This window comes from Dermacentor andersoni, chromosome 1, assembly GCF_023375885.2.
Source record: "Dermacentor andersoni chromosome 1, qqDerAnde1_hic_scaffold, whole genome shotgun sequence".
Taxonomy (NCBI): Eukaryota; Metazoa; Arthropoda; class Arachnida; order Ixodida; family Ixodidae; genus Dermacentor; species Dermacentor andersoni.
Genome location: NC_092814.1, coordinates 385,659,729 through 385,680,776, shown reverse-complemented (window position 1 = coordinate 385,680,776; position 21,048 = coordinate 385,659,729). Strand labels below are relative to the sequence as shown.

At 49.1% G+C, this 21,048-nt stretch overlaps 1 non-coding gene across 1 annotated transcript; it reads left to right on the top strand.

Moving 5' to 3' along the window:
- The first annotated feature begins 19,771 nt into the window (after positions 1-19,771).
- On the top strand, positions 19,772-19,843 carry TRNAM-CAU (transfer RNA methionine (anticodon CAU)). The gene has a single exon. It is a non-coding gene; the product is annotated as a tRNA-Met (tRNA).
- The last annotated feature ends 1,205 nt before the right edge of the window (positions 19,844-21,048 follow it).

The following is a 21,048-nucleotide window of genomic DNA, read 5'->3' as shown; positions in this document are numbered from 1 at the left end:
ATTTAAAGGATTCTTTGTGTAAGTGTACTTCATCATCATCATCACCATCATCATCCTGGTTACGCCCACTGCAGGGCGAAGGCCTCTCCCATACTTCTCCAACTACCCCGGTCATGTAGTCCCTGCATACTTCTTAATCTAATCCACCCACCTAACTTTCTACCGCCCCCTGCTACGCTTCCCTTTCCTTGGAATCCATTCCGTAACTCTTAATGACCATCGGTTATCTTCCCTCCTCATTACGTGTCCTGCCCATGCCCATTTCTTTTTCTTGATTTCAGCTAAGATATCATTAACTCGCGTTTGTTCTCTCACCCAATCAGCTCTTTTCTTGTCGCTTAACGTTACACCTATCATTCTTCTTTCCATAGCGCCTTGCCTCGTCCTCAATTTAAGTAGAACCCTTTTCGTAAGCCTCCAGGTTTCTGCGCCGTACGTGAGTACTGGTAAGACACAGCTGTTATAAACTTTTCTCTTAAAGAATAATGGCAACCTGCTGTTCATGATCTGAGAATGCCTGCCAAACGAGCCCCAGCCCATTCTAATTCTTCTGATTATTTCAGTCTCATGATCCGGATCCGCAGTGACTACCTGTCCTAAGTAGATGTATTCCCTTACCACTTCCAGTGCCTCACTACCTATCGTAAACTGCTGTTCTCTTCCGAGACTGTTAAACATAACTTTAGTTTTCTGCAAATTAATTTTTAGACCCACCCTTCGGCTTTGCCTCTCCAGGTGAGTGAGCATGCGTTACTGCTGGTCCCCTGAGTTACTAAGCACGGCAATATCATCAGCGAATCGCAAGTTACTAAGGTAATCTCCATTAACTCTTATCCCCAATTCTTCCCAATCCAGGTCTCTGAATACCTCCTGTAAACACGCTCTGAATAGCATCGGAGAGATCGTATCTCCCTGCTTGACGCCTTTCTTTATTGGGATTTTGTTGCTTTCTTTATGGAGGACTATGGTGGCTGTGGAGCCGCTATAGATATCTTTCAGTATTTTTACATACGGCTCGTCTACACCCTGATTCCGCAATGCCTCCATGACTGCTGAGGTTTCGACTGAATCAAACACTTTCTCGTAATCAACGAAAGCTATATGTAAAGGTTGGTTATATTCCGCACATTTTTCTATCACCTGATTGATAGTGTGAATATGGTCTATTGTTGAGTAGCCTTTACGGAATCCTGCCTGGTCCTTTGGTTGACGGAAGTCTAAGGTGTTCCTTATTCTATTTGCAATTACCTTGGTAAATACTTTGTAGGCAACGGACAGTAAGCTGATCGGTCTATAATTTTTCAAGTCTTTGGCGAAACGAAGTGTACTTCGTTTGTGTATAAATTATCATAATCCGTCGGATGTGTGGATTTGGAACATTCACCATCCGTATGGAGGTGCACTTGTAGTGTATACAAATTTTTTTAATGTATTTTCCGCTGTACAAACACAGCCCTGTGATAGCCTAAGGGCACTGCACTTTGTATAAATAAATTATGTATTATGAAAACTCACAATTCCTGTGTCCTTCAGAAAAGGTTGACAACGGTGCTGCGCTGCTGCCTTCCTCTGAGGAACTCGTCGTGTGGTGCCAGCACCTCGATGTCTCCTGGCACCTCTGGCTCCTCAGCTGGTGGCACTTCCCCACCATAATCTTCCAATGTCCAGTCGCCCACGTCCAAGGCAATGTTATGGAGAGCAACGCATGCATAAATTATTCGCGCTGCTCTATCGGGGCTGTATAGCAGTGTCCGAAAGCGCTGCAAGCAGCGGAACTTGCTTTTCAACACCCCGATACATCTCTCCACAACATTGCGCATGGATGCGTGCTCCTGGTTGTAGTGGCCTTCAGAGGTGGTGCCGGCATGGCTGCCAGGAACTGGAACAAGCAGCCATGGCTCGAGAGGATATCCTGAGTCTCCTATTAACGAAAGTGACAGCTGAGTGCTCTGCCCTAGTTAGGGGTACGCATTACGAATACTAACCAAGCAGATACTCGCCAGGCTACAGTTGTGCGGCTAGGCGTGCACGCAGTGGGTTATGCTGCCACACCCAAGAGTCATAGCACGAACCAGGGAACCGGGGGTCCACAACAAGAATGTGAAGTTTCGCGTTGCACACCTGCAATGGGGAGCAATACAAAATAGCACTGCAGATATGCTCCAAATCCGTTTTGCCATTCATATGCACAAAAGAATACACGTACGCTGGTACAAGTAGCAGACTGTTTCAGCCATAGGCGTGCACAGGGTCTTGCAATTGGGTGGGGGGGGGGGCAAAGCGCCCCCCCCCCCCTTGCGTGGACGCCTATGGTTCGCACTAATTGATAGCTAAATGAAAACACGAGGCCCGATATTGCGCAAGAACCCCCATACGAGCCAAAGCCAGCCCATGCAATGGTTGTAAGTACTTCCGTGTTCAAAATGCTTCCATCGTGTCTTCCCCACTGTATATCCATTTCTGCTACGACTGCTGCCCATTTAAAACACAATTTTAGAACGGCAGACTGATTATGCACAACACAGGGCACTCGTCATTACTCCCGACATGTCAGATTTCAACGAGCTCGTAAACAGTTCCCCGCATGTCCTCTTCTATTCGTTACATTACTTGTTATGCGAGCTTGGGCATTAAACTGAGCAATTGAGACTATGGGCGAGTAAAAATGGCAACCACCGTTTGAAGTAAAACATTCCAACGGTACTTACGACCATGACGTGTAGGGCGTAATAACCCTGTCTCGACATGAAGCTCGCCGTGTCAGCCGGGCTGAGTCCCTCTGGCTTTATAATGGCGATCAATGCGTCATCGACGCACGCTAGCACGCCTGGAATGGCGCCGCGTCGCGCAAACGCCGCCTTTGCCTCATCCTTGGAAGCCGGTGTCCATGGAAATTCCACCAACTTTCTCCGCGCAGACACGGAAATGATGGCCTCCGTCACCTCGTGAATGGTGCTGCTCACGGCCGACTGTGCCATGCCTAGGTGTTCCTCGCGACCAACGCTCCTCTGGAAGCTTCCGGTGCCGAAGAATCGCAGCGCACACAACACCTTCCTTTCTGTGGAAAGGCCACTAGCTCGCTGGCATCCAATGATGGGGTCAAGCTCGTCGCACAAGCTACGCACTGTTCGTTTGGACAGACGAAAATACTGCCGGAACTCTTCTTCCGTCAAGTCTTCAAATGCATCATCTACCTCGGGTCGTCGTCTCTGCGCGACTGCAGCAGCCACACAGGCGACACGAAAAGGCACGGCAGAGAAAAACGCCATGTTCTCCAACTGTTGGGAGGGCGGAATCGGATTGAAACGGATACGAAAGATGCTAACTGTCCCAAACACTTACGTTCTAATCCAATCCAAGCCGTCTGGTAGCCGTTCTAATCAATTCTATCGCTCCGGACGGACTCTCCGTCCGTTCCGTGGCGTTCGTCCGTTAGCAGACGACACGGAATGATTGACAGCAGCAAGAAGTCATGGCTCACATGACAATTGACGTCATGGCGTTCGTCGCGGTTCAAATGGACCAATCGTGTGCGGCTCGATGGAACGGACCGCCTCCGTTCTATTTTGGAACGCGTACAAGATCGCACCCTTGGTGCCTTATACACATAATTGCAGTCCCAGAAGTGCTCTCTTGTGCTGCGCGCTCGTGTTTCTCGTCCTAAAAAAAGAAAAAAAAAAAAGACTACTCTCGTTAATTACAAATATAAACCAATTTACACAGCATGCAGGAGCAGCAGAGTGGCGCAGCGGAAGCGTGCTGGTCCCATAACCAAGAGGTCTGTGGATCGAAACCACGCTCTGCTACATGTTTCCTTTATTTTATTTTGCTCCCATTTAACAGGAAGAGCTTATCAGCGCAGTAATTTGGTGTCTTATAGACATAATTGCAGTCCGAGAAGTGATCTCTTGTGCTGCGCGGTTGGGTTTCTCGCCCTAAAAAAATGACTACTATCGTTAATTACAAATATCAAGAAATTTACATAGCATGCAGGAGCAGCAGAATGACACAACGGAAGCGTGCTGGGCCCTGTTGTGCCATTACCACAAGCCCGGATTGCGAATCTACAAGATGCAGCATTTATCCTGCGAACGCCCTTTGGACAAACCCGGGGCTGCGCCGAAAGGCATAGCGCCCTAATTCTCCCTTGACAAGTCAAGATGCTGAGCCGTCAGGCGGCTGTGTCCTGCGGAGAAGCATCGGCGAGCGACATGTCCAAACGTGCAATCAAGTGCCAGACAGCCTGGCGCCGTACCCCCTTTTGCCTGGAGGTCACCGCGCGCGCCAACTTTGAACCGGGTGGCCAGCGCGGTCGCTGGTTGGACCTCTAGGACGACCGTCGAGTCCTGGCTTTGTATTAGGCCGTTTGAGTGACAATGGTTTCTCGGGGCATTGTAAGGCCCGACGCAGCCGCCTGGAAAACCGGATCCGCCGACCCACCGGGAGCTGAGTGCCGCTGTCGACTGGAGTGAGATGTGTCACGCGTTGGAGTCTCAACGGACGTCGCCGAGCGGGAACAGTCGCGTTTGCTGTTAGCTCTCGGCCCCCGTGCCGATCCGAACTTGTCTTTTATAATGACCTGTATATAGTGTATAAAATCCCTTTCGTTATTCTCACCGAAGCCTGACTCGGAGTCTTCGCTACCAACGCTCTGTCACGAAACGGGTGACGAGCGCTACGGGACCACCTCAAAGTCGTAACAGTGGTGGCAGCGGCGGGATGTCGTAACAGTGGATGGCAGCTACGAGATTGACCGGCATCGGCTACCTCGGCGCGGTGAGTGCCTGAAGTTTACCTCAAACACCAGACTTTCTCTGACACAGGTTATAGTAGCTTAGGGAAGGATTTGGTGTTGCATTGTGTTAACCTTGTGTGTTTCAAGCCTAGTGAGAGTGTTTTCAAAACCAGGGGATGCTGAGGGGGTAACCAGGGCAGTGTGCGCAATACTTGCGGATGTCTTACTAGTAGCATTATAGTAGCGTACGGCAGGTATATTCAAAAAGGCTAAAACAGCAGGAGGACAGTGTGCACGATGGAGAAGTACAAGGTCAAAGAACTTCTCCAAATTTGTGAGGAGTTGGGCATTGAGTTGGGCTCAACCAAAAGGAAGAATGCGATCCTTGAGGTCATGAGGACTGGGGACGTAACGGCTGAGGAAGCCGAAGAGGCCTGGGCGGATATCAATGAATGTCGGGAGCGGCAGGCAGAAAAGGAACGTCGCGAGGAGGGAAAGAGGGAGAAGGAACGTTGCGAGGAGGAAAGGAAAGAAAAGGAACATCGGGAGTGGCAGACAGAGAGGGAACGTCGTGAGCACGAGCTTAAAATGAAAGAGTTGGAGACCCGAAATAGCTCGCCGGCGCCTAGTCTCACGTCTAACGTTCCAAGAATACGCGATCAACTTCTACCCTTTGTCGTCGGAGAGGATATGGCCAAATACCTCGTAAAATTTGAGCACGTGTGCGAACAGAATAGCATTGAGCGATCCCTCTGGGCACAGAATCTGTTAGCCTTGCTTCCTGGGGAGGCATCAGACGTAATAACTTGCTTATCGAAAGAGGCGTTTGAGAGCTACAGTGATGTGAAGGAAGCGCTACTGCGGAAGTACAAATTGTCGCCCAAAGCTTTCCGGCAGAGGTACCGGTATGCAAAAAAGGGCAGGGAGTCGAATGTTGACTTCACGTTTCGTCTAAAAGCCGACCTGGTGGAATGGCTGAAGGGCGAAGAGGTTTACGACGACCGCGACAAAATCGTCGAATGCATCGCGTTGGAGCAGTTCTACCGTTGCATTGATGAGGATGTCAGGCTCTGGCTGCAAGATAGGCTAAAGGAGGTTAAGCTAAACAAGGCACCAGAGTTAGCGGAAGAGTATTACACCCGCCGCAGCTTGCACAGCAAGGCAGTGCGCGTAGAAAAAGCAGATAGGAGAGATGGGTTTTCCGGGGAGCCCGACGAACGGAAGGAAATCACACGTCGCGAGTTTCGGGAAGACGAGTCCCTTACCAAAGAAACTGTAAGGGAACGACAAAATGCATCTCAGTATGATAGCGATGGTCCCAAACAGCGAAACGATACGACGCGTTCTTTTGAAAAACGGAAACCGTTAACCTGCTACAATTGCAAAAAGCAAGGGCACATCGCTGCGAACTGCAAAGAGAAAATTGCTTTTGCAACAATACAGGAAACGCACAAGAACATACGACTATTGGAGCCCTATGTGCAGGAAATTAAGGTAAACGGTAAGAAGTGCCGAGCACTTCGGGACTCTGCAGCAACTATGGACGTTGTCCACCCGTCTTTCGTCTCCTCGAGTGATTTTACGGGAGAGTGCGCTAAGATACGGCAAGTGGCCGAGGAGGACAGTGTCTGTTTACCGATCGCAACGGTTCTCATTGAAGGGGAGTTTGGGAAACTTAACACAGAAGCCGCTGTGTCTGCCGCCCTCCCGGAGCACTTTCCCTACCTATTCTCAAATGGCTCGGAGCAGCTGCTGAAGGATCAGGGCAAATCATTCTTTGCCGACGTGGCGTACATGGCCCTCACGCGATCCAAAGCGTGCCCGCTGTCGAGGGAACTTGACTTTGCGTCGGTGAGCGAACAGCGGTGCGGCACACGGATCGATCAAGGCACCTTGAGTGGCGAGCAGGCACGGGAGAGGCAGAGCTCGGAGGCTGGCCTGGTCGAGCGTGTCCTGGAAGTGACTGGGAGTGACGCGTGCAGTGCTAGCCGCAATATGGACGCGACGCCGCAGTTAGGCGACGCGGGCTGCACACTCGCTCCGGTTTCCGCCAGCTGTCAGGAGCGGGCTGCAATTGAAAGGGAAAGTCTGATTCGCGAGCAACAGGAAGACTGTTCAATAGCCGATCTGAGGAAGAGCGTCGCACGGGGAGTGAAAAAAAAGAGGGTTTTATTTTACAAGGAATCTGGCTTATTGTACCGCCGCTACACGGATAAGCAGGGTCGCAAATATAAGCAGCTTCTGATTCCGCGAAAATATCCCCGGGAAAAATGAATGACCTCACTTGCTTCCTCAGTAGTATGTTTTCGTTCCAAGTGATTTCAAGGGGACCATTCTAATTTTCATTATTATTGCTGATCAACAATTGTTCCTAATATTTTGGTATGTTGTTAATTTGAAAAATGGTTGTTTGAGCCTTGTGTACCAGATCGTACACCTGCCTCTTGTTGCAGCGGGAGCAAAAGGGGGATAGCGATTTAGTTAGGTTGATTTGGATTGTGGCCTTGTCTGGTGTTTGACGGGACACACAGGGCACCTGTTCGTGTTGGGTGTTGCCTTTTGCCGGTCGGTTTTGCAAGCTGCAGAACGACCAACCGGAACCAGTGGCGAGCAGCAAGGGCTTAGCAACGACTCGAGCGGAGCTGGTCGAGGTGCCTTGGCCACAACGTGGCGAGCAGAGCTCCTCTCCTGCCGTGTGGGACCGGGGCACGTGAAGTTACCTGGCGTCCAGACACTGGACGTGAACTTGGACGAGCCTGACGAACGTGCGCGCCTGGCATCCGAGCCACGTGGAGGCAGCTCGTCTTCCCGGCGCCTTATCTGATGGCGGGGATGCTGTTGTGCCATTACCACAAGCCCGGATTCCGAATCTACAAGATGCAGAATTTATCTTGCGAACGCCCTTTGGACAAATCCGGGGTTGCGCCGAAAGGCACAGCGCCCTAATTCTTCCTTGACAAGTCAAGAGGCTGAGCCGTCAGGCAGCGGTGTCCTGCGGAAAAGCATCGGCGAGCGACATGTCCAAACGTGCAACCAAGAGCCAGAGAGCCCGGCGCCGTACCTCCTTTTGCCTGGAGGTCACCGCGCGCGCCAACTTTGAGCCGGGTTACCAGCGCGGACGCTGGTTGGACCTCTCGGACGACCGTCGAGTGCAGGCTTTGTATTGGGCCGTTTGAGTGACAATGGTTTCTCGGGGCATTATAAGGCCCGACGCAGCCGCCTAGAAAACCGGATCCGCCGACCCACCGGGAGCTGAGTGCCGCTCTCGACTGGAGTGAGATGTGTCACGCGTTGGAGTCTCAACGGACGTCGCCGAGCTGGAACAGTCGCGTTTGCTGTTAGCTCTCGGCCCCCGTGCCGATCCGAACTTGTCCTGTATAATGACCTGTATGTAGGGTATAAAATCCCTTTCGTTATTCTCACCGACGCCTGACTCGGCGTCTTCGCTACCAACGCTCTGTCACGAAACGGGTGACGAGCGCTACGGGACCACTTCAAAGTCGCAACAGTTCAAACCCAGAGGTCCGTGGATCGAAACCACGCCCTGCTACATGTTTCCTTTATTTTATTTTGCTCCCATTTAACAGGAAGAGCATATCAGCGCAGTAATTTGGTGTCTTATAGGCATAATTGCAGTCCGAGAAGTGCTCTCCTGTGCTGCGCGCTCATGTTTCTCGCCCTAAAAAAAAAGACTACTCTCGTTAATTACAAATATAAACCAATTTACTTAGCATGCAGGAGCAGCAGAGTGGCGCAGCGGAACATTCTGCTTCCGGCAGCCGAGCTGAGCGGTCAGCAGAATCATAAGCTCCTGTGGAGCAGCGACAGCGGCCACATTTGGCCGCGGAAACAGGCTCAACGACGATAAGGAGTATGCCTTTATTTTGCCGCAACTGCCTAAAGGACAAGTGGTGATTAACACCGTCTTTTTGCGCGGTGATGTTCTCGCCAGACCTTATACGGTGGAAGATTTCCGGGACGCCCTTCTGCCGACGGGCCTGCTGCCTGATGTGGTATGCATAGGGGCGTACCAGATCAACCACGTCTGGGCAGTGACCCTCAGCGATGCGACTGCCCCAAGAAGGCTTCTGGACCTTAAGGAACTCCAAGTGAAGGGACGACGGTGCGTCATCGTTGACCCGCAGGATCAGCAGGTGAAGCTAAGGCTTCACTGGCTGCGGTACGGCGCTGCCGACGAAGACGTCCGGACGGCATTCGCGGCTTTCGGCAAGGTGGAGGAGGTGAGCCGGGAGCGGTGGCGCGTCGAAGGCATGGGAGCGAAGACCTCAACCACCAGGACCGTCATTCTCAAATTTAAAAGCGGCATGAAAGTGGAGAACCTGCCCCATCAGATCCGCGTCGGCGGAGAGTTGGCCTTGGTCGTCGTGCCCGGTCGACCGATGCAGTGCCTGCGCGTCCACGGTACGGGACACGTCCGCCGTGAGTGCAGAGTCCCCCGCTGTTCTCTATGCAGACGTTTCGGCCACGTCGATGCTGACTGCGTAAGATCCTATGCCACCGTAACAGGCCCAGTAACTTGTGACGTTGCGGCAGAGCACGTCATGGACGTGGCCGAGGCGGAGGGCGCTGCTAAAGGAACTCTAGACACGGCCCCGGCAGCGACAGCCAGCGGGACGACGAGTTTGGCCGTAGATAGCAAGGTGGCTGAGACTACCCTGAAGTCGAGTGGGACGGTACAGGTCGCGACCGCTAGGGGCCAGTCTATGCGGAGCAGTAGTGAAGACCCGCTCGACAACGGCACGACGGCGATGCAGCAGGACGAGGCCGTTCATGATGGCGACCGGATTGCGACTCTTGGTGCCCCAGTCAAGCGACCCCATGAACAGACTAAGGACCGGAACGAGGGTGCGACCAGCACCAACGAAGCGCCGCCTACAAAGACACCTCTCGGGAGGCGGAAGGCCTTGAAACCGAAGCCGAATGTCCCACCTGAGAGAAAGCCTGCGGACAAAGTGCCGTCCACAAGCAACGCCGGGAAACCGGGAGGTCCCAGAGGCGGCTAGCCGAGAGCTAGTCGTGAACGGTAAGCACCATGCTCCGGGCCTGCTTTTCTCTTTAGCTCAACATGGCTCAGATACCGTCCCTTAATATTGCCACTTTAAACGTGAGAGGGTTGGCGGTTAGTCGTAGGCAAAGTCAGGTCCTATGGTTGGTCACTGACCACGATGTCGACGTACTAGCCGTCCAGGAAACTAACGTTGAAAGGGAGGAGGAGACTGGGAGCATGGTGCACCGTTTCACGACTAGGTATTTTGCGGTGGTAAGCCATGCGTTAGGCACGGCGGGGGGGTGCATTCTTTTTGTGAAGAAACTGCCTGGACTGCAGATTCAAAGTACCTTTTCTTGTCAGTCTGGAAGGATTGTTTTTTGCGATATTGTTTTGTGCGATTTTCAGTTCCGCGTCATATGCGTATATGCGCCCAATTCAGTAGAAGAGCGTGCCCGTTTCTTTTCGAACCTTTCGCAGTATGTTCGATGCGATAAGCGCGTTATGCTCTTAGGAGACTTCAATTGTGTAATGAGCTCTAGTGACAGAGCCAATAATGCCGGTGTGCGTGACAGAAGCAGTGAAGTCTTGTCAAAACTAATTAGTGAAAATGAACTAGATGACGTTTTTGATAATCTGGAAGGGGGGCGTGACGTGACATTTACACGTTTTCAGGGCAGTAGCCATTGGCGGTTGGACAGAATCTACATTTCCCTGGATACAATTCCAAGATGCCACGGTTATTCTGTAGTACCCGTATCGTTCTCAGATCATTGTCTCGTAATATGTAATGTCGGTATAGGGAAACGGATACACGCGTTTAATTGGGAGATGTGGAAAATGAATGCCTCGTTATTAAATGATGAATCTTTCGTCAAGGCAGTACGGTATGCCATTAATGCAATACGCAAAGATGCAGCTGAAACAATAGCTGAAAAGCGTGAATATTTCAAACAAAAAGCTAAAATGAAAGCCTTAGAAAGGTCAAGCTGCCTCAAATTTGAGAGGGAATATAAAGAAATGGGTTTGCGAACACTACTTCAGCAGCTGATAACGCTTGAGTGCAGAGAGCCTGGTCTGTACAAAGACGATGTGCGGAGCGTCAAGGAAAAGCTTGAACAGTTCGATAAAGAACGTTATAAAGGTGCCATCGTGCGAGCACGAGCAGATGTATTAGCGGCGGCGGAGACGCCCACAAAAAGGGCGATTGGACTCGAGAAGGCGCACGGACGGCGAAACCATGTGGATAAGATTTTAATGAACGGGGTTGTTGTTGACGACAACGAAAGCATAGGACGCGCCTTCTTTCAGTACTACCCGTCGCTCTTTGCATTTCAGGCAGCGAATGTAGAGAGTTTCAAAGCCGATTTTCTACAGCGGATGCCGAGACTGGGAGATGACGCTAAAGAACGATTGGAAGGCAACATTACCGAGAACGAAGTTGAAAAGGCAATCGGCGATTTGAACTCGGGCAAGTCGCCTGGGCCTGATGGACTCTGTGCGGGGTTATATAAGGCTTTCAAAAGAGAACTGGCCCCATTGTTAGCAGATGTATTCAATGACGCGTACGAGAAGAAATTATTGCCCCCATCTTTTGGAAAAGCGCACACAATACTAATCCCTAAGAGTGATCAAACAGACAAACTCAGATTCGTGTCATCCTATAGACCCATATCACTAACAAACATTGATTACAAGATCTTTATGAAGATTTTAGATGCGAGACTTCAAGGCGTCATCGAGGATATTGTCGGAGACCACCAAACTTGCGGCATCAAGGGGCGGTCCATTTTTTCGAGCATCCATGAGATGCGGTGCGTGCTCGAGTGCTGTGACGTCACCGATGGTGGCGTTGCAGTTCTTCAGCTCGATTTGGAGAAAGCGTTCGATTGTGTCGCTCACGTTATTTTGTTTGCCATCTTGGATCATGTTAATGTCGGTTCCATCATCAGTGAGGGCGTGGCCTTGGCGTACCAGAATTGCACAACAACATTAATTGTCAATAAGTCTCTGGGGGCCCCCATTAACACCATGCGTTCAGTACGCCAAGGCTGTCCCCTCAGTCCGCTGTTATTTGCCATATACATAGAAGCAATGTGTGTAGTAATTAACGGAAATGACAAAATACGTGGTTTCAGATTAGCAGCGACAGAGGTGAAGCTGCTCGCATATGCAGATGACATTGCAGTGTGTTGCACAGACACACCAAGTGTAACGGAAACAGTATCAGCAGTGAAATATTTTTGTGATGTCACGGGTAGTAGAATAAATTGGGGCAAATCCCTAGGCCTGTGGCACGGGAGATGGGTGTCTGCGCCGGACAACTTCGCGAACCTCAACTGGGTCAAAACGCCGACGAGGTATCTGGGCGTTCCTCTCAATAGCTACAATAGTAGCGATGAATATTGGAGGAGCCAAGCCGATGAAATGAAAGAAAAGGCGGACAGATGGAAGGATGTGAAGCTGTCTATTTTCACAAGGGCGACAGTCTGTAATATGTTTTTTGTCACCATGTTATATAATGTCATGCAAGCGTTGTATTGCTCGAGAGCAAATGTGCAAAGGCTGAGCAGAGTGTTTTCTGTTTTCATCTGGGGGTCAACATGGGAAAGGTGCAGCCGAACAAATTTGTTTAGAAGAGTGATGGACGGGGGTGTGTGTTTGGTTCATCTTTTTGTTTGACAACTGGTAAACCGATTCTTGTTTTTTCGCGATGTGCGCCATCCTTTTCTGCGCACAGTTTGCCAGCACAGGTTGAGCGGCGCTTTGCCGGCACATGTTGTTAGTACGGCATGCGTTACCGGATCCCTTCGTGGCTTCTTTAAAGAAGTGGCCGACAGCGTAAGATTTCTTTCTGTTCGATTTTCAATGGATTACCTTTGCGATGTGGAAAGGAAAAGATTGTATAAATGATATGAAGTGCTGTGCCACACGTGTCAAACATGATTCGTTCTTTTTAGGTTACGTCATAGGCAAGCAGCCTATATATGTAGTTCTGTGTCACTGAAATAAAACAGTGCGGTACGTGCTCTTGGATCGTCTCCGTCACTCTGCCACTCGCTACAACAATAAAGATATGTGCGACATTGTTTTCCCAGTGCCGTTATACAGAGCGATTTACAGTGGAGGGCCAGGACTTGATGTACTTAAACGGTTAAAACGCATGGAGGCGCCACCAGGGCTAAAAACCTTTTTTTTAAGCTTCACACCGGAACACTCTCCGCGAAGACTTTCATGAAAGAGCGAGGTTGTATCGTACCATGGGGAACGCATTGCTTGATCTGCAAAAAGCAGGAAACCATAGATCACGTTTTTTTGAAATGTTGGGAGGGCTTTTTTTTCTGGGACGTCTTAAAGCGAACCCTGAAAAAAAGAGTTACCGGTGGACCCCCAAGGGATAATGTATCTGGCAATGAAGGATGATGACGGGGTTCCATATGATTTTATGTTGAACGCTCTCCACTGTATATGGCGGGCTCGTATGGCAGGGTACTATTGTGATCCTGACGCTAGGCCCGCTCGCGTTTATTTCAGAGAATGTATGTCGCGATTTATAGAAATACAGAAAATGCAACAATGTGTTCCGGAATGGCTGTGGAGGCTAGAACCTCTGACAGCCATGAAGGAATTTTAAGTCGACAACGCCTGTCCAATAGGGACAGACGGCTTTGTTGTACGGTGTGACTCTTTTCTTTCTTTTTTTTTTGTATTGCAATTGAGATACTGTAATGTGTGGAAACTGCACGTTCTGCGAAAGAACCGGTGATAAATAAATAAAAAAGAAAAGCAGAGTGGCGCAGCGGAAGCGTGCTGGGCCCATAAGCCAGAGGTCCGCGGATCGAAACCACGCTCTGCTACATGTTTCCTTTATTTTATTTCGCTCCCATTTAACAGGAAGAGCTTATCAGCGCAGTAATTTGGTGTCTTATAGACATAATTGCACTCCGAGAAGTGCTCTCTTGTGCTGCGCGCTTGTGTTTCTCGCCCTAAAAAAAAAAGACTACTATCGTTAATTACAAATATAAACCAATTTACATAGCATGCAGGAGCAGCAGAGTGGCGCAGATTCCATTTCCGGCCACCGCAGTGAACGGACGCGGAATGCCTTGCTCCGTAGGGGCGGTTACAGCGGCCCTCGGCCGTGGCACCAGGTGCACGGATAAGCCTTACCCGGATTATCAAGTTGTTTTGACTCATCTGCCTGCAATTTACCCGCCGTGGTTGCTCAGTGGCTCTGGTGTTAGGCTGCTGAGCACGAGGTCGCGGGATCGAATCCCGGCCACGGCGGCCGCATTTCGATGGGGGCGAAATGCGAAAACACCCGTGTACTTAGATTTAGGTGCACGGTAAAGAACCCCAGATGGTCGAAATTTCCGGAGTCCTCCACTACGGCGTGCCTCATAATCAGAAAGTGGTTTTGGCACGTAAAACCCCATAATTAGAATTAGATTCATCTGCGTTCACGTACATCAGTTTTGTACACAGTATTTTTGCATGCGGACGTTAAAACCAGGCCGTATCGGGTCGAGTACTATCGAGGTGCGCTCGCGCGTCTTGCACTGCTGCCGGAAGTGGTGGCCCTTGGCGCCTTCCAAATGAATCATGTATGGGCGGTGACCTTCCGTGATGAAGCTTCGAAGAAAAAGATGCTTGCGGCAGAAACATTCAACGTGAAAGACCAGCCCTGCGTCGTTTATGACCTCTGCAACCAAGGCTGAAGCTTTATTGGCTGTTGCATTTCGTGTACGACGACGAAGTTCGAGCAGCGTTAACCCCTTACGGAAAGGTTACAGATATCACGCGAGAAAAGTGGCGAGTACAGGGATGTAATGATAAAGGGTCCACCACCCGTTTGGTGACACTCTTGCCAAAGCCTGGAATCACAGTTGAAGACTTGCCTCATCAGGTGCGCGTCGGGGAAAACTTAGCGCTCGTGCATGTACCAGGAAGGCCCCGTTATGCCTCCGGTGCAATGGAACTGGACATATCAGGCGCGAGTATCGCATACCACGCTGTGCACTCTGCCGACGATTCGGCCACAAAGAACAAGACTGTGTGCGATCCTATGCAGCGGTAACAAGCCCAGTTAAAGGCGACGAGATGGCTGAACACATAATGGACCATGCTGATGCCGATGCAGCATCCCGAGCAACGACCGAAGAACCGGCGGCAGACAGCACACCCTCTGAGGCGTCTTCACTTCAGGAAAACTCCACTGGGCCCGGCGGCAGCCAATCTGGCGAGGCAAAGAGCGTGCTGGTTGGGAAGCCGACTAACGACCAAAACGTCAATGAGAGAAAGGACGTGATTTTAGCAAGCGCATCAGTGACGACCGCGAAAGACGAGACCGAAGGCATTGAGGATGTTGAAATGGCAGCAGCCGCTAAAGCAGCTGCAAAGAGGCCTCGTGAGGCCACCGACGAATCTCAAGGTTCACTCGAAGCATCGAGCAGCAGCGAGCCGTCGCCGAAGACCGCTATAACGAGGCGAATGGGCCTCAAACCGAAGCCGAAGATACCGCCTGATAGGCGGACGACTTCAACATCGTCCCCGCTTTAGCGGGGCGCGAAGTGTGTTCAGCAGCCTGTCCTCAGTATACGACGTTACCTAGCGGACAAGTAGAATGTGACCTGTGCTGGTTTTTGCTATCACTGCCTGTCCAGATGTGAGTATCATTCCGGCTGTTCGCTAATCCGAAAATGGCTGTTAATCTGACAGTTCCCCTTTGTGTAGCGACCTTGAATGCGAGGGGTTTGGCAGCCCGCAGGAGGCAGTGCCAGTTAAGCCGTCTCTTGTTGGAAAATGACATTGACTTAATGGCAGTGCAGGAAACCAAAGTAGAAAGTGAAGAGCAAACGGCCAGAATGGTCGAACCTTTCAGGGATACGTATAATGTATGTGTTTCTCATGCTAGAGGCACTTCAGCGGGTTGCATGATAGTTGTTCGAAAATGCACCGATATTGTAGCGCAATCTATAAAGTCCAGTGATGATGGCAGGCTACTGTTCATCGACTTTGGCTTTTGTGGCCTCCTTTGGCGTGCAATATGTGTGTAACATGCATGACGTACGAAAGAAACATAATTTTATTTGGAGACTTTATTTGTGTGTGCAGGCCGCAAGACAGAGCCAACAGATTGACTTACCGCGATAGAAGTGCGACACTGTTAAACGCGCTTTTAAACGAACTTGAACTAGACGACGTTGGTTGCATTTTTGACGGCGATGAGCACGTACAGTATACGCACTACCAAGGTGTAAGTCATGCTAGACTAGATCGCATATATGTTCCGGCTGTTGTGATACCATACATTACTACATGCAAAGTAAAGAACGTCTTATTTAGTGATCACTGCTTGGTCATAGCGACACTAGGAACCAAGACAAAAGTGTCCAAGTTCAGTTGGAACTTGTGGAAATTAAACAATACACTGTTGGATGATGAAATTTTTGTTAAAAAAGTAAACGAAAAGAGAGGTGACATGTGTTCGGTTGAATATTCCAATTTCACAGCGCTTTGGGAGCAATTTAAGAATGAAGTAAAGATTGCGGCGATTGAACGAGCTTGCGTGCGGCGCAGCATTGAAAAACAGCAAGAGAAAGAACTTAGGAGCACGTTAGATAATATGATTGCGGTTGAGAGTGCTAACCCTGGACACTTTAGCAAGTAACTACGTGACCTTAAAAGTAAGCTCGAAGTGATAGATGAAAAGAAATATCGTGAAGCGATCGTCAGAGCACGGGCTGAAAGACTATGGCTAGGGGAAACGCCTACTAAGCGGGCACTCGGTGAAGAAAAAAGGCAAGCAGTAAAAAAAGATTTAAAAGAAATAAGATATAAAAACGAAGTGACACGTGACAAGGAATCGATAGAGAAAGCGTTTGTTGAATGCTATCAAAAACTGCTAAGCCCCAAAAAAAAGATACAGAAGCCTTTCGAAACGAATTTCTGTCGCTCATGCCAAGGCTAGGCGATGAAGTAAGACGAACACTTGAACTGCCAATTAGTGTGCATGAAGTAAAACAGGCCATTGATGAACTAAGCACCGGCAAAGCACCTGGGCCTGATGGACTAGGGGCTGCCATTTACAAATGCTTCAAGGAAGAACTGGCACAAGCGTTACATCGCGTGATAAATGAGTGCTGCGATCAAAAAAGAGCACCTTGATCGTTTAGGAAATGCCATGTAGTACTTATTCCAAAATCGGATGATCCCAGGAAATTGTTGGCTGTTGAGGCCTATCGACCATAAGTCTCACGAATGTAGACTACAATATATTTACGAAGGTGCTAGCCAAAAGATTGCAGAGCGTTATCACACACCTCGTATTACCTCACCAGACATGTGGTATCAAAGGCAGGACAATTTACACAAACATACACACCGCTAGAACTATCCTAGAATGCTCTCACATGACTCACGACAACATAGCTATGATACAACTGGATCTTCAGAAAGCATTTGATAGAGTTAATCATGACATATTACAGTTATTATTAGACCGTTGTAATGTAGGTAGTGTTATCACTGAAGGCATCAAGATGGTGTATGAAGGGTGTGCAGTAAACCTTATAATCAACAATACCTTAAGTGAAAACATTCCAGTACTGTCAGGTATAAAACAAGGGTGTGCGTGTTCGTCTCTTCTCTTTGCACTTTATTTGGAACCCTTATGTTTAAAAATTCGCATATATACAAGGGTGCATGGTTATTCCTTTTATGCTACTGAAGTAAAGATACTGGCATATGCGGATGACATAGCCATATTCTGCAAAGACAAGGACAGTATTAAAGAAGCTGTTAAGGAAGCTACATCATTCTGCAGTGCTACCGGAAGTGCCATTAGGTGGGATAAGTCTCTTGGCATTTGGCATAGAAATTGGGGGCAAACGCCGGGGGCGTATGCAAACATGAGATGGACAAGTATTCCTGCTAGATACATGGGGGTTCCTCTCCAGCATTATGGAAATACTCCAGAATACTGGGCAAGAGAGACAGAAAGGCTCAAGGACCAGTCTGAAAAATGGGGAGGGCATAACTTTTCTACGTTTTCCCGCGCCGCAGTCTGTAATGTGTTTTTTGTTGCAAAAGTGTTTTATGTACTCCAAGTGTTCAGTATGAGCAGAACTTGTGTCCAAAAATTACACAGAGTGTTTGCCACCTATATATGGAATTCTACCTGGGAACGCACCAGTCGGTCAAACTTGTTCCTTTCGGTGCGACACGGAGGGCTTGGTCTGTGTCATTTATTTTTGAAACAAATAGTTTCAAGGTTTTTCTTTCTGACAGACCAAAGCGATGTTTTCTTGCGTAGTGTTACACACATGAGGCTGTGTAATCATATCCAAGATTATATTGTGTCATCAAATGCAGATACGCGTGGAACACTGAGCAGTTTTTGGCGCGAAATAGTGTCTGCATATCAAGTACTGAAGCCGCGGTTTTCCTTAGAATATTTGAGCGCAGTGGGACGTAAACGATTGTGCAAAGATCTAATTGATGTTTTTTTACCAATACCGTTGTACCGCTCCATCTATCAACTAGGACCAGAACGAGACGTATTAAAACGAGTTCGAAAAATGCCAGTAAGAGCGTCATCTAAATCATTCTTTTTCCAACTGCACACGGGTACGCTCGCTGTAAAACCGTGGCTTCAAAGCAAAGGTATCTTTGTCCCATGGGGATTACACTGCCTGATAAGTCGAAAGGAGGAAACGATAGAACACATCTTTTTGAACTGTCACGATGCTGTTTTCCTGTGGGACATCCTTAAACGGACACTTCAGAAAGATTTGCCAGTAAGACCCTTTGGTATCCGATTCTTACCATGTGAAGATCCTGATGAAATGCCATGCGACATGTTCATGTTACTGTGTTTGCATGGTGTGTGGAAAACGAGGATGGCGGTCAGAAATGCGGATGTCAACGCAAGATCGGCCATGCAAAACTTCAGTGAAAACTGTGTGTACATAAGAGATGTTCTCAAAATCCAGAGTAACCCACCGGATTCGATACCTGTGCTTGATAAGCTGGCTTCTCTGAAGCCATTTTAGCTTCACACTCCAGCCATGAAAAGGCTCACGCGTCTTTTATTGTACTTGTAAAATTGTATTTACGAGTTCTGTCTTTGGAAGTGCCAAACCGGTAATAAAGAAACAAAAAAAAGCAGCAGAGTGGCGCAACGGAAGCGTGCTGGGCCCATAACCCAGAGGTCCGTGGATCCAAACCACCCTCCGCTACATGTTTCCTTTATTTTATTTTGCTCCCATTTAACAGGAAGAGCTTATCAGCGCAGTAATTTGGTGTCTTATAGGCATAATTGCAGTCCGAGAAGTGCTCTCTTGTGCTGCGCGCTGGTGTATCTCGCCCTAAAAAAAAAAAAAAACTCTCGTTAATCACAGATATAAAGAAATTTACAGAGCATGCAGGATCAGCAGAGTAGCGCAGCGGAAGCGTGCTGGGCCCATAACCCTGAGGTCCGTGGATCGAAACCACGCTCTGCTACATGTTTCCTTTACTTTATTTTGCTCCCATTTAACAGGAAGAGCTTATCAGCGCAGTAATTTGGTGTCTTATAGGCATAATTGCAGTCCGAGAAGTGCTCTCTTGTGCTGCGCGCTTGTGTATGTCGACATAAAAAAAAAAAAAAGACTACTATCGTTAAATACAAATATAAAGAAATTTACACAGCATGCAGGAGCAGCAGAGTGGCGCAGCGGAAGCGTGCTGGGCCCATGGTGTTTCTGCTGGTGTACGCGCTCGTGTTTCTCGCCCTAAAAAAAAAAAAAAGAGAGACTACTATCGTTAATAACAGATATAAAGAATCTTATTTTATTTTGCTCCCATTTAACAGGAAGAGCTTATCAGCGCAGTAATTTGGTGTCTTATAGGCATAATTGCACTCCGAGACGTGCTCTCTTGTGCTGCAAGCTGGTGTTTCTCGCCATAAAAAAAAAAAAAAAAAAAAAAAAAAAACTACTACTATCCTTAATTAGAAATATAAAGAAATTTACATAGCATGCAGGAGCAGCAGAGTGACGCAGCGGAAGCGTGCTGGGCCCATAACCCAGAGGTCCGTGGATCGAAACCACGCTCTGCTACATGTTTCCTTTATTTTATTTTGCTCCCATTTAACAGGAAGAGCTTATCAGCGCAGTAATTTGGTGTCTTATCGGCATAATTGCAGTCCGAGAAGTGCTCTCTTGTGCTGCAAGCTGGTGTTTCTCGCCATAAAAAAAAAAAGAAGACTACTATCGTTAATTACAGATATAAAGAAATTTACATAGCATGGAGGAGCAGCAGAGTGGCGCAGCGGAAGCGTGCTGGGCCCATAACCCAGAGGTCCGTGGATCGAAACGACGCTCTGCTACATGTTTCCTTTATTTTATTTTGCTCCCATTTAACAGGAAGAGCTTATCAGCGCAGTAATGTGGTGCCTTATAGACATAATTGCACTCCGAGGAGTGCTCTCTTGTGCTGCGCGCTCGTGTTTCCCGCCTTAAAAAAACGGCACTCTAGTTTATTACAAATATATAAACAAATTTACATAGCATGCAGGAGCAGCAGAGTGGCGCAGGTTTTTCTGCTTCCGGCCACCAAGCGTGACGGACGTATGATGACGGGCTCCGTTGGAGCGGCTTCAGCGGCCAGTTCTGGCTACGGTAACAGGGCTATGGAAATGGAAAACGACTACCAGGTTGTTCTGCCAAGTCTCCCAACCGGGCGTTTAGTTTTAAATACTGTTTTTTTGCACGCGGATATCAGGGCCCGCCCGTACCGGGTGGAAGATTTTCGAGACGCGTTGGCTAGGCAATCGCTGCTCTCGGATGTTATCGCCCTGGGGGCGTATCGGATGAGCCACGTCTGGGCCATCACGCTGAAGGATGCGGATGCCGTTAGGAAGATTGCAGGCGTCGGTGAGCTGCGCGTCAAAGAACGCCGCTGCTTGGTTATTGACCCGGCGAACCAGGACGTACGTCTCAAGCTCCATTGGCTGCTTCACACCGTGCCGGACGAGGACGTGCGTGTCGCGCTCGCACCGTACGGAAAGGTCTCCGAGGTGGCCCGGGAGCGCTGGCGTGTGCACGGCGTGTCAGAGGAAGGCTCAACAAGCAGGATGGTCACGCTGAAATTGAAACCTGGCGTTAAACTGGACGACTTGCCGCACCAGCTTAACGTTGGGGGTGAGTTGGCACTCGTCGCTGTGCCTGGAAGGCCTCCGTTATGTCTTCGCTGCCGAGGTACGGGACACATTCGACGGGAGTGTAAGGTGCCGCGATGCGGAGCTTGTCGACGTTTCGGTCAC